Source organism: Magnolia sinica, chromosome 12 (genome assembly GCF_029962835.1).
Source record: "Magnolia sinica isolate HGM2019 chromosome 12, MsV1, whole genome shotgun sequence".
Classification (NCBI taxonomy): domain Eukaryota; kingdom Viridiplantae; phylum Streptophyta; class Magnoliopsida; order Magnoliales; family Magnoliaceae; genus Magnolia; species Magnolia sinica.
Window position 1 is genome coordinate 49,960,208 of NC_080584.1, and position 11,809 is coordinate 49,972,016.

The 11,809-nt window shown below is 39.1% G+C and overlaps 1 long non-coding RNA gene across 1 annotated transcript; it reads left to right on the forward strand.

Moving 5' to 3' along the window:
* The first annotated feature begins 10,057 nt into the window (after positions 1-10,057).
* On the forward strand, positions 10,058-10,365 carry LOC131220497 (uncharacterized). Its single transcript, XR_009158633.1, has 2 exons — positions 10,058-10,204; positions 10,265-10,365. It is a non-coding gene; the product is annotated as an uncharacterized LOC131220497 (long non-coding RNA).
* Positions 10,366-11,809: the final 1,444 nt, after the last annotated feature.

An 11,809-nucleotide genomic window follows, 5' to 3' on the forward strand; every position in this document is an offset into this window, starting at 1 on the left:
GACTGTCAAAGACCATCTCTATTAGAGACGGTCCTTAGCCGTCATATAGCCTTGCCAAAGACTGTCTTTATTAGAGACTGTCAAAGACCGTCTCTATTAGAGACGGTCCTAAACCGTCTCTTTAAATTTTCTTTTTCAAAATATCATTTTTCTTAAACATTGTCAAAATTTAAGAAGCTCAAAAAAATTATGAATTTCGAAAAAAAAAAAAAAAGTTGAGAAGCTTAGAAAAATAATTAACAATGTTTTAAAAAAATTTAAATTTTGAAAGAAAAAAAAAGATTTCGATAAAAAATGATATTTTGAAAAAGAAAATTTTAAAAATTAAACAAAATTGTGAAAAATTTTAACAAATTGAAAAACAATATATATTTTTTAAAAAAGAAAACTAGATTTTGTATTTTGACAAGAAAAATTGAAAAGTTATATAACAAAAGTGAGATTAAAAAAATTATATTTTGAAAAAGAAAATTTAAGAAATTAAACAAATTTGTGAAAAAATTGACAAATTGTGAAAAAATATATATTTTAAAAAAGAAAACTAGATTTTGTAAAAAAAAAATGTTACATTTATTTATAATAAAAATGATATTTAGTTAAAAGAGTAAAAAAAATATACATTTTGAATAAAAAAAATGTTAAATTTATTTGTGAAAAATAAAGTTACTAAATTATTAGGCACATTCACTAATTGAACCTTTAATCGTTTTTGGACAATCTAATCAATTCAAATTGAAGAGTAAATAACTTCAGATGTTTAAATCAAATTTCACTGAAAGTGTTGATCAATCTTGTATGCCCAATATCTTTCTCATATGCAGCCTGATTGAGGCGAGTAAGTAGTCAAATTGAGAGTATTGATCAGTAAAATAAAGTGAATTGACCAGACATGTAAAATGGGCCAAATATTCTGGTTAAAATTGTGACCCAACTTACTAACCTTGTGAGAACCTAAGAATTAATGTTAATAAGTTTTGTGGGCCCCATCATGATGCGTGTCGAACATCAACACCGTGGATTTGATGTGTCCCCTTTAGATTATGAGATATCTCAAAAATCATCGGTAAACGAAACTCAAGTGGGTCATACCATTTAAAACTACGTGAAGACATCCTAAAAAATATAAAAGCACTTAGTGGGGCCCACATGAGTTTTGGATGCGGTTGAAACTTGGTCTAACCCCTCATCTAAGTGGGACACACATAATGAGTGGGTTGGATATGTGAATCACGTTTAGGCAGGCTCAATATATGATTATGAATGTTTTAAGGAAACCTTTCTCCACTACATTTAAGTGAGTTACTCGTTACCTTTACCAGAGTAAACTCTGTGGGGTTCACTATTATTTATTTATTTTATCCACTCCATTCATCCATGTTAACAGATAATTTGAGGTCTAAAGAACAAAAAGGAAGCATATCCAAACCTCAAGTGGACCACACCATAGGAAATAGTGTGATTGAACCTCTACCATTTAAATTTTCTTGGAGGCCATAGAAGTTTTGGATCAAGCTGATGTTTGTGTTTTCTATTCATTTATATATTTTTGATATTATGAACAACCTTTAACTGTTTTTGGACAATTTGATCAGTCCGGACATGAAAAGTAAATAACTTCAGATGTTTAAATCAAAATTCACTCAAATTGTTGATCAATCTTGTTTGCCCAATATCTTTCTCATATGTAGTATGATCGAGGCAAGTAACTAGTCAAATTGAGCATAATGATTCAATAAAATAGAGTGAATGGACTAGACATGTAAAATGGGCCCATCATGATGTGTGTCGAACATCAATACCGTGCATTTGATGTCTCCCCTTTAGCTTATGAGATATCTCAAAAATCATCCGTATACGAAACTCAGGTGTTGATTACCATCTAAAACTATGTGAAGACATCTAAAAAAATATAAACAGTACAATATTGGATGTCATACCATTTTGGGGCCATAAAAGTTTTGGATCAAGTTGATTTTTGTTTTTTCCCTTCATCTAGCCCTGTATGACCTAATCAACATATTGTATGTCAAATAAATAGTATAGTAAGCCTTAGGAGGATTTTATTGATGGATATCCCATTACTGTTGATTTCATGTGGTGTGGTGCACCTAAGATTTATGTGGTGGGGTCCACGACAGATTTTTATCTGCCTCATTCTTTGGCTCATGACGTAAAATGATATCTCAAAATAGATGGACGGTGTGGATATAAAAAATACATTATAGTTGGGCCCACAAAACTGAAATGATGGGCAAGATCAGACAATAATCATTAAGAAAGCATCTTGGACATCCTTGGGCGATCGGTACCCAAACTGAACCGATGGAAAGAGCACAAAAAACAATGGATATTCGCCAAATTTCACTTCTTTTAGACGGTGCGGTAGTGAGGAACGAACGACAGACTATTCTAAAAGGGAGAGTGGCAAATTTGTAAATAAACAAAATTCCATATGCATGCACGTAAAGGATAACACGGGGTTGCTTCAACAGTGGGTAGTACCTCATCAAAAGTGGATAGTGTGGCCCACATAGAGTTCGGATCTACTTCATACTTTGACCCATGGGCTTACACGTTACTGAGAAAATGATGAATGAAGTAGATCCTCGAGAATATCATCAGAAGTGGGCCCTACCTATTTTTTCAAGAAAGCATCCAAACAGTTCCCTTCTGGCGAAAAACGTTCAGTGACGGACGTGCTTACTACTAGGTTTTGACAATGAGGCCCACCCATCATCACTTTTCATTATCTGGACCATCCAATGTGTCCCATGGGGCGGCAACAACCTATGCCTAGGTGGCAGAATTGCACAAGATCGTGAAGATTGGTTTTCACCCCCAAAAGGTTTTTAATGGTCAACGCTTATTCAATAATGTTTCCTATAATGTGGTCCAATTGAGATTGGGATATACCTCATTTTTTATCTCATACCATAAAATGAAATGGAAAATTAGATGGATGGCATTGATGAAACACATAAATCATGGTGGGGCCCACAGAGCACCGACCACGTGACCCGCTCGTGAGACCGTGAGAGAGACTTGAAGTCTCTCTCGCTCTGTCCTCTCTCACTTCGCTCTCGCGCCCTCTCTCACTCTCTCGCTCTCTGTCCTCTCTCCACGGTGACCTCTCTCTCTCTCTGTCTCTTTGTCTCTCTCTCGCATCCTCTCTCTCTTTGTCTCTCTCGGTCCTCTCTTTCTCTCATGCATCCTCTAAAGCTCGGTTGACCATGATCGGGGTTCCAACTTAAACAAGTATCTCTCTCTCTCTCTCAATCTCTCTCAATCTCAATACTGATTGAAATGATTTGGGGATTTAGGGATTTGGGGATTTGGAAATTTAGGGATTTAGGGATTTGGGGATTTGGGGATTTAGGGTTTAAGGTGGGCCCTACTGAGTTTACTCAGTACAATAAGGGCCTGTTTGAATGGGTAGATTGGATGGTATTAGAGTGGATTACACAGATTCGAAGGTAATTCTAGCTGCGTCAGTGGATTGGTGCAAGATCTATGGGATTGCTATATCCCAAGATTGTTATATCCGGTTTATTTGGCACGCCCGGCCAATCCGGGATTAAGCCTTCCAATCCCTTTCAATCCCTCGAACCAAACACGTCCCATGCAATTTTGCTGATAAACTTTTCCCCTTTGGGATCTTCTAATAAAATTGATTTTTCTAGTATAAAAAAAAAAAAGAAAAGAAAAAAAAAAGAAAGAAAAGAAAAGAAAGAAAGAATGTATTTTCCTTAGCATTCATATTACAGGTAATTTACCATGTTTGGGCCGAAAGGGTTAGCAGCACGGTTCAGATTTTCAGTTTGCTCGACTGGAGGCTATTGGGGCTGATGGATCAGTGATCCAAGCAGTTGATATATGGGCCCTGCTGTGGACTTGGAAGATCCTATCTGTATTTGGCCTTTTCCTGGTTAAATTTGCATAGTTGTTGTATTTTCTCTCTTAACCGTCTGTTGAAGGGTTAGCATTCTTACAATCTGTGGGAGTTTGGTGCATAGGACATCCACTATGGGACTCATAATATTGACTGTTTATAAGACTGAAAGGTGGCTGCAACCTACCCCTACTTGTGCAAACCGGAAACGCAAAGGGAACTATACATTTTTTTTCAACCCAAACATTGTATAATAACTCTTCATATTATGAGTCTGGGCTTCAGATTGCTACTACGTTTTTAGTTGGGCCTGAAACTTGAAAGGAATGCAACTGCAATTTGAGGGCTAGTTCCTTGCCATGAATGCCTGGTATCATGATTATAATTTGACCATTCCATCTTGATTAGACTGAATACTCCCAATCAAATTGACTTATGTGTCCAGATGCAGCCTGAGGTCGCTATTTGGAATGTGGTCCTTTCCTCTTTGTTGAGCTAATAATCACAGTTGAGTTCAATAGTGCAGTTAAATGCAACCTGAGTTTTTTCTCTAACCATGGAATTTCGAGTGCATTGCTTTGACATTAAAATCTCACATGAAGCAGTGTCTTTTTTGGTGTCTTCACTTTCCAGCAATATTGTCAAATGACATTAGCCATCTTGAGTGACCCAGGTTGCTTATGCGCATACTATATGCTAAGGCAACTATCACAAATGTGACTATTGGGACAATATGCCGTCACATACTATATATGTTATGCTGCTGCTTCAATTTTGAAGGGACCACAGCCGCTGCTTCTGCTATTGTTGTTAGGTAATTCTCTGACTATGATGATTAGTAGTGTCTTTCCTTGCAAAATATTCATTTTAGTCTAATCTTTTTGTGAAGTGTTGCTTGACTAAAATGACTCCAACACTATTCCTTATATTGTTATTTGGACTTGTGGCTGAGCACTGGATGTTTAATTCATGCAGTGTCTTATCGAGTACAATGCAGCATTAGCATCAATCTGCTTCATATTTATGCTCAGATTTGTTGATGATGTCCTTGATGTCCCGTGGAGAATGTAAGTTCTGGTTTCATCCTTAATGGCTTCCATATGTGCTTGAGAAGCTTGACTCGGTCTTTTTTCATTCTGGTTTCTCATTCTAGAGAATTTCACACTTTTAAACTGTTTAAGGGCCACGAAAGTTTTAGATCAAGCTGATATTTGTGCCATTTCTGAAGGTCCATGGAAGAAAAAGAACCTGCCAGGATTTGGTATTATCACTCAATGCATTGCGCTTCAAAGAGTCAATGACCAATGCCTGACAAATGTTTTTTTGAAGATAAATGTCAAGGTAAGCTGTCACGCCCCGAACTCGGAAACCGGGCTCACAAAATTCCCGATCGCTGAATCCGGCGCCGACAGCCTCCGTAGAACCCCGTTCTCGGATCCCGATACCCATTCACCAGGTTCCGATCCTGGGATACTACAAGGAGGGTTTCAAATCATCAGTCTGATTCATAATGAGCATAACAAAAGCATAACCCACAAACAATAACCACAAGAACACCACCACAAAAATCCACTATGATCAAAAACATTTTGAGTACAATGCGACTGGAAGGGGAAAATACAATGTAATAAAAGAAACAAAACTCCAAAAGCTCGTCTGCACGGTCCAACCACGGCGAGACTATGGCTGCGACTGCGTCCTGGCGTCACCTGCACGCATCAATCGTGCATAAGCTTATGGAAAGCTTAGAGGGTGGTGTAAGTGTGTGCGCAATATAAACGTGCTCAAAATGCAAGGTCAGAGTGATGCGGAATCATGGTGATGAGCACATGAATGCAATCAGCCGTACCAAGGCTATGCGGTGCAAGATATGAATGCTATCGGCCATAACACGGCCATGCGATGCAAGATGCAACTCAAGCATGCCAAACCTCAACATGTATCAGTATAGTTCTCATTCTGGATAATCACCGGGGTTCAATACATTCCAAATGGCACTGTCGCTCTCCTAGCCGCACAGTCCAAGTGAGCGTAAGAAACCTCACTATCCGCCTGACCAATAGTCTGCCAATACCTATCCGGCATGTCGATAGCGGACCCATTCGCGAGCTGGTCAAACTCAGCCTAGTATTGCCCCCTACCCTCGGGCGAGTAAGGCCACACTCCTTTCCAACCGACCACGACACAGTGGGAGACGCGGCCTCCTGGTATTCGGCCCTCATGCGCTCGTATCTCCACTCGGTCTCGACGTTGGAGTCATCCTCTGGTACCATCGGGTTTAGGGATTTTCACCCAGGGACGTCTATGGCGCCCGTATGCTAGAACCAAACATTTCCTAGATTCAACCCACCATCCATGATGTGTCTATGGAGGCTATGGCCCCTGATGTCACTAGGGCATACGAATCGCAATCACACAAATGCAAGTGCATGAGTCACATTATCAATCATGCAACAGTCCTGTATATACCATGCACTTATATGAGGCAACTCCACCTATCAGGGAGCCCATAAATAGTCTATCCAAAGGTATATGCTATGATCGGTCACTCCTCACATCAGGCATACATATGGTGCGAATGATCATGAATCATGCATCTATACTAAACATGTAATAAGAGATGGGTTCTAGGTATAATGGAGATGGGTCTAGACGGCCTACTTACCACAAGTTTGGGCCTATCAGTGGGCCTTAGGGAGAGCTATAATGTGGACATTTAACCAACATTATCAATGTGGACGTCAAACCAACATCGCTCCCAAGGAATGGCCTTCCATGAATCACATATTGTAATGGGCCTTTTGTACATCTAATTGGGCTTTGACCCAAGGACCCAAATACATCAAATAGGCTACATAGCATGAGCCCCATATCTATATCAAGGTGGGCCTCAATGGGCCTCATAAGATGGACCTAATACAAATTAAGGTGGGCCTCAACAAGGACCACTAATGCATGAAGATGGGCCTCCATAATGGGCCTTAAATTATCTCCAAAAACAGTTGGACAGTGGGATGAAACCATACATTATGATGGAGCCCACACTAATAGAGGGTATGGTTTACAATACTTACATAAGTGGGGCCCACCAAAATGCTCATTTTGCACCCAGCCTAAGGCCCAATATGATGTTTATTTTCCACCCAACTTAAGGCCCATTATAATGTTTATTCTCCAACCAACTATTCATAGGGTCATGTGGACCAGGGTAGAGCCCACTGTAATATTTATTTATCGTCCAACCTATTCATAAGGTCATGTGATAGGGCCCACTGTAATATTTATTACCCACTGTAATATTTATTTATTTATTTATTTATTTATTTATTTATTTGCAATCCAATCCATCCCTAAGGTCACGTGGACCTTGAGTAGGACCCACTACGATGTTTGTTTGCCATCCAAACAACTCACGTGGACCATAGGTGGGTAGGGCCCACAGTGATGTCTGTTGCCATCCAACCTGTCACAGGGTCACTGGAACCCCTTTTTATTTTATTTTATTTTATTTTATAAAAAAAAACGTTCATAGGGTCATGATTTGGGGGCCCACTGTAATTTGGTCCACTGATCCAAACCACCCATTATGTGTGTCCCACTGGACTAACGGTCCAGACCAATTTTCAGGAACGTCCAAAACTCACGTAGGCCCCACCAAGTGATTTTATATGTTTTGGCATGTTTTCTCATGATTTTAGATGATATGGCCCACCTGAGTTCCGTATAAGGCTGATTTTCGGGGTGGACGTGTGGACTGAGGGGACCCATCAAATGCACGGTGCTGATGGTCGAAAGGAATCACGGTGGGGCCCACAATTGGGGCCGTGAGCCCAGCCCGACCGTCCGTCCGTCAGCGGCAGCGCAGGCGCTGCCTGCGTCTGTTGTCAGCGGCAGCGGCTGCTGCTTGCTTCTTCTTTTTTTAGGCCCGCTTCAGTACGATCCACTCCATCCATTGGTCTCTGTGGCTTGATACCAACCCATAGAGTCCAATATTGAGCTTTTTCAGACGTACAGGAGCATCAGGGAGCAAATCAAAGGTAGGGATACTGTTTCCTATATCACGGCCCGCCAGAAAACCAAATCAATCTCATTTTTCGGTTCAACGCCTTAAGTGACCTGAGGAAGAGAATGGACGGTTTGGATTGTATAGAAACATTAAGGTGGGGCCTGCATGAGAGGCCCACCACTCCTTTCCTTTTTTTTTTTTTTTTTAAAGTCCACTGCAGACGCCGGCGTCCGGACGCTGGACGGTTTGTATATATTCACAAAAATGTGGTGGGTCCCACGTGAATGTGGCCCACCAATATATATATATACAGATACATTTAATATTTATCTTATATTGTATATATATATAAGTACATATTATATTATATATTATATACATATATTATATAAAATATAACATACATATATATATATATACATATAAAAAGATGCATTGGGCCCATCCCAACAGTGGAGGGTGCGGATCATCACCTATAATAGAATGGGCCACACCGTCTGATGTAGATGGACGGGGGAGATGTAACACATATCGGTGGGATCCACACCATTACAAAGAAAGAATGAGAGAGAGATAGAGAGAGAGATACACGGTGAGATAGAGGAACCCCGCCACTATGGGCCCTCTTGATTAAATCACATACATCCAAATGGGTCCCACCAACAAGTGGGCCTAAAGCTTAAAATAATGGAAAATCACCCACCTTATCTTCCTTCTCCTAGCTCTCTTGGATTCCTTAGCTCCTTACCTTCACTTTTAATGGAGATTGATGAAAGATGAATGGTTGAGATTGGAGATGAGAGGGTGGGCCACACTTGAAGTTGAGAGGGAGTGATGGATGAGTGAAATTTCTCATGGGATTTGGAAAAATTGCTAGAGAATGAGAGGGAGAGATAGAAATAATGGATGGAGGGATGGGTGGAGTGATGGTTGTAAGAAAGGAGTGATGAGAGGTATGGTTTAGTTTGAAATTGGTGGAGAAGAGGGATGGTTGAGGTTGAAAATGAGAAAAAGAGGAATGGTGAGGTGGAAAGATGGTGGACTTTTGGAAAAAGAGGGAATGGGTGAAGTACTTTGAGGTATGGTTGCATTTATGGTTAATTAGTGGGACTAATTGTGTAGAGATTCCCTCGAAATCCGCAACGCGCGGTGTTTCTTCGGAATAAACGCTGATCGGCATCTTCTTACCTGGGTATCGGTTCGGTGCGCAAGTCACGGCGTTGGAACCGCGGCGACGACGCGATCGCCAAGACATAAGTTTTAGATCGAGCCGACGTCGGTGCGCGGGACCTGGCTTAGGATCGTGCGCAAATACCGAATACGGTGCGAAGGTTGCCGAAATTTGACCGGAAGGACCGCGGAAGCCAACGGAACAGTACGAATTAGGACACGGGTCTTACATAAGCTATCATTGAAATATCATGTCCCTTCCCTTCCCTCAAAGAGTGACAATACTTGTTTCAATTTTCTTGGATGGATGATTAATGTATTTGTTAATGTAAATGAAAATAAAAAACTTATAATATAATTATATATATATATATAGATATATATATATATATATATATATGTATGTTATTAATGGAGGATACCTTGTTTAGGGGGACATGAAATTCTTCTAGCTTATGGTATGGTTCCCCAATATTGGTTGTATGTTACTAGTATGTAGTAGATAATACTAGGCTCAATAGTAGATAATAACCTAAACCTAAACCTAAACATATAACCTAACCTAAACCTATAACCTAAACCTACACCTATAACCTAAACCTATACCTAAAACCTAAACCTAAACCTAAAACCTAAATGTATTCTCAAATCCCTAAACCTAATCCTACACCTAATCCTAATCTCAACTCGTTAACCTAAACCTAAACCTAAACTTGAAAAACCAAACCTAAACCCGAACCCAAACCCGATTTCCTAAACCTAAACCTACACCTATTCTTAATTCCCTAAACCTTAACCTATAACCTAACCTAAACCTAAACCTATAACCTACACTTATAACCTTAACCTAAACTTAAAACCTAACCTAAACCTTAACCTATAACCTATAACCTAAACCTAAACCTAAACCTAAACCTTAACCTATAAAAAGAACTACGTAGTGGCTTGATCCCAATCTGACTTTTGGGTACGTAGGTAGCCATTCGTAATGTACTAGAATATTGGTGCAGCCACAAATCTTTTTTCTCCTTTTAATTGTAACAGACTGTATCGGTTGCATTTTTCTCTGTCATACAGGTTGTGGCTATCAAAGATATAATATCACCTCCTTATAGGGAAACATTTAATGATGTGTACAGGTAAATTCATTTTTTCTTATTCCTTATATTGTTTCCCAGTTATATTTGTGTTGGTTTCAGAGTACAGGTAGTGATAGAAATTGTTGGTCGATTGTGGCTTGTAGACAAAGGGATGAGTAACCAACAATACAAATATGGGAGGCCTTCCCCAGGTATCCAAATGCTTTTAGATATATTTATGTTGTTTTTAAATGTATTAGCTCAAAATTGATGGAGTAGACCCGAATGTGCGTCGGAGCTATCCGGATGAGCGGGGGTCCCTGGAAGGTGGGAACCGCTGTTATGACAATGATGAAGTTGTACATTTTCTATGGACAATATTAGAGGGGCCTGGCCATTTGGACAAGTCATGTTAATGTATTTACTCGAAATTAATGGAGCAGACCCGGATGTGCGTCGGAGCTATCCGGATGTTGAGTAGGGGTTCCTGGAAGGTGGGAACCATTGTTATGACCATAATGAAGCTATCCATTTCCTATAAGCAACATTAGAAAGGCCTAGGCAATTGGAGCAGGCCGTGTTTATATCTGTATTAGTAGGGACCACACCCTTAACCTATAACTTAAACCTATTCTCAAATCCTAAAACCTATAACTACAACTTAAACCTTAACCTAAACCTATAACCTAAACTCAATTTCCTAAACTTTAACCTAAAACCTAACCTAAACCTATACTTATAACCTAAACCTATTCTCAAATCTCAAAACCTATAACCGAAACCTTAACTAAACCTATAACCTATAACTTATAACCTGAACCTATAGCCTAAACTCAATTCCCTGAACCTTAACCTATAACCCAACCTAAAGCTATACTTATAACCTAAACATATTCTCAAATCCCAAAACCTATAACTATAAGCAAAACCTTAACCAAAAACCTATAAGCTAACCTAAACCTAAACCTATAACCTTAACCTAAACCTAGACCTAAAACCTTAACCTTAACCTAAACCTATAACCTAAACCTAAACCTAAACCTATAACCTAAACCTATTCTCAAATCCCTAAACCTAAACCTAAACCTAAACCTATAACCTATAACCTATAACCTAAACCTATTCTTAAATCCCTAAACATAAACCTATAACGTATAACCTATAACCTAAACCTATTCTCAAATCTCTAAACCTATAACCTAAACCTAAACCTTAACCTAAACTTATAACCTAAACCCATAACCTAAAACCTAAAACCTAAACCTAAACCTAAAACCTAAACCTAAACCTAAACCTAGACCTATAACCTATAACCTAAACTCAATTCCCTAAACCTTAACCTATAACCTAACCTAAACCAATAACCTTAACCTAAACATAAAACTTAAACCTAAATCTACACTTATAACCTAAACCTATTCTCAAATCCCAAAACCTATAACCTTAACCTAAACCTTAACCTAAACCTAAACCTATAACCTAAACCTAAAATCTAAACCTAAACCTACACTTATAACAAATAACTTAAACATATAACCTAAACCTAAACCTAAAACCCAAACGTAAACCCGATTTCAAACCCGAACCCAATTTCCTAAACCTAAACCTTAACGTATTCTCAAATCCCGAAACCTAAACCTACACCTAATCCTAATCTCAACTCCC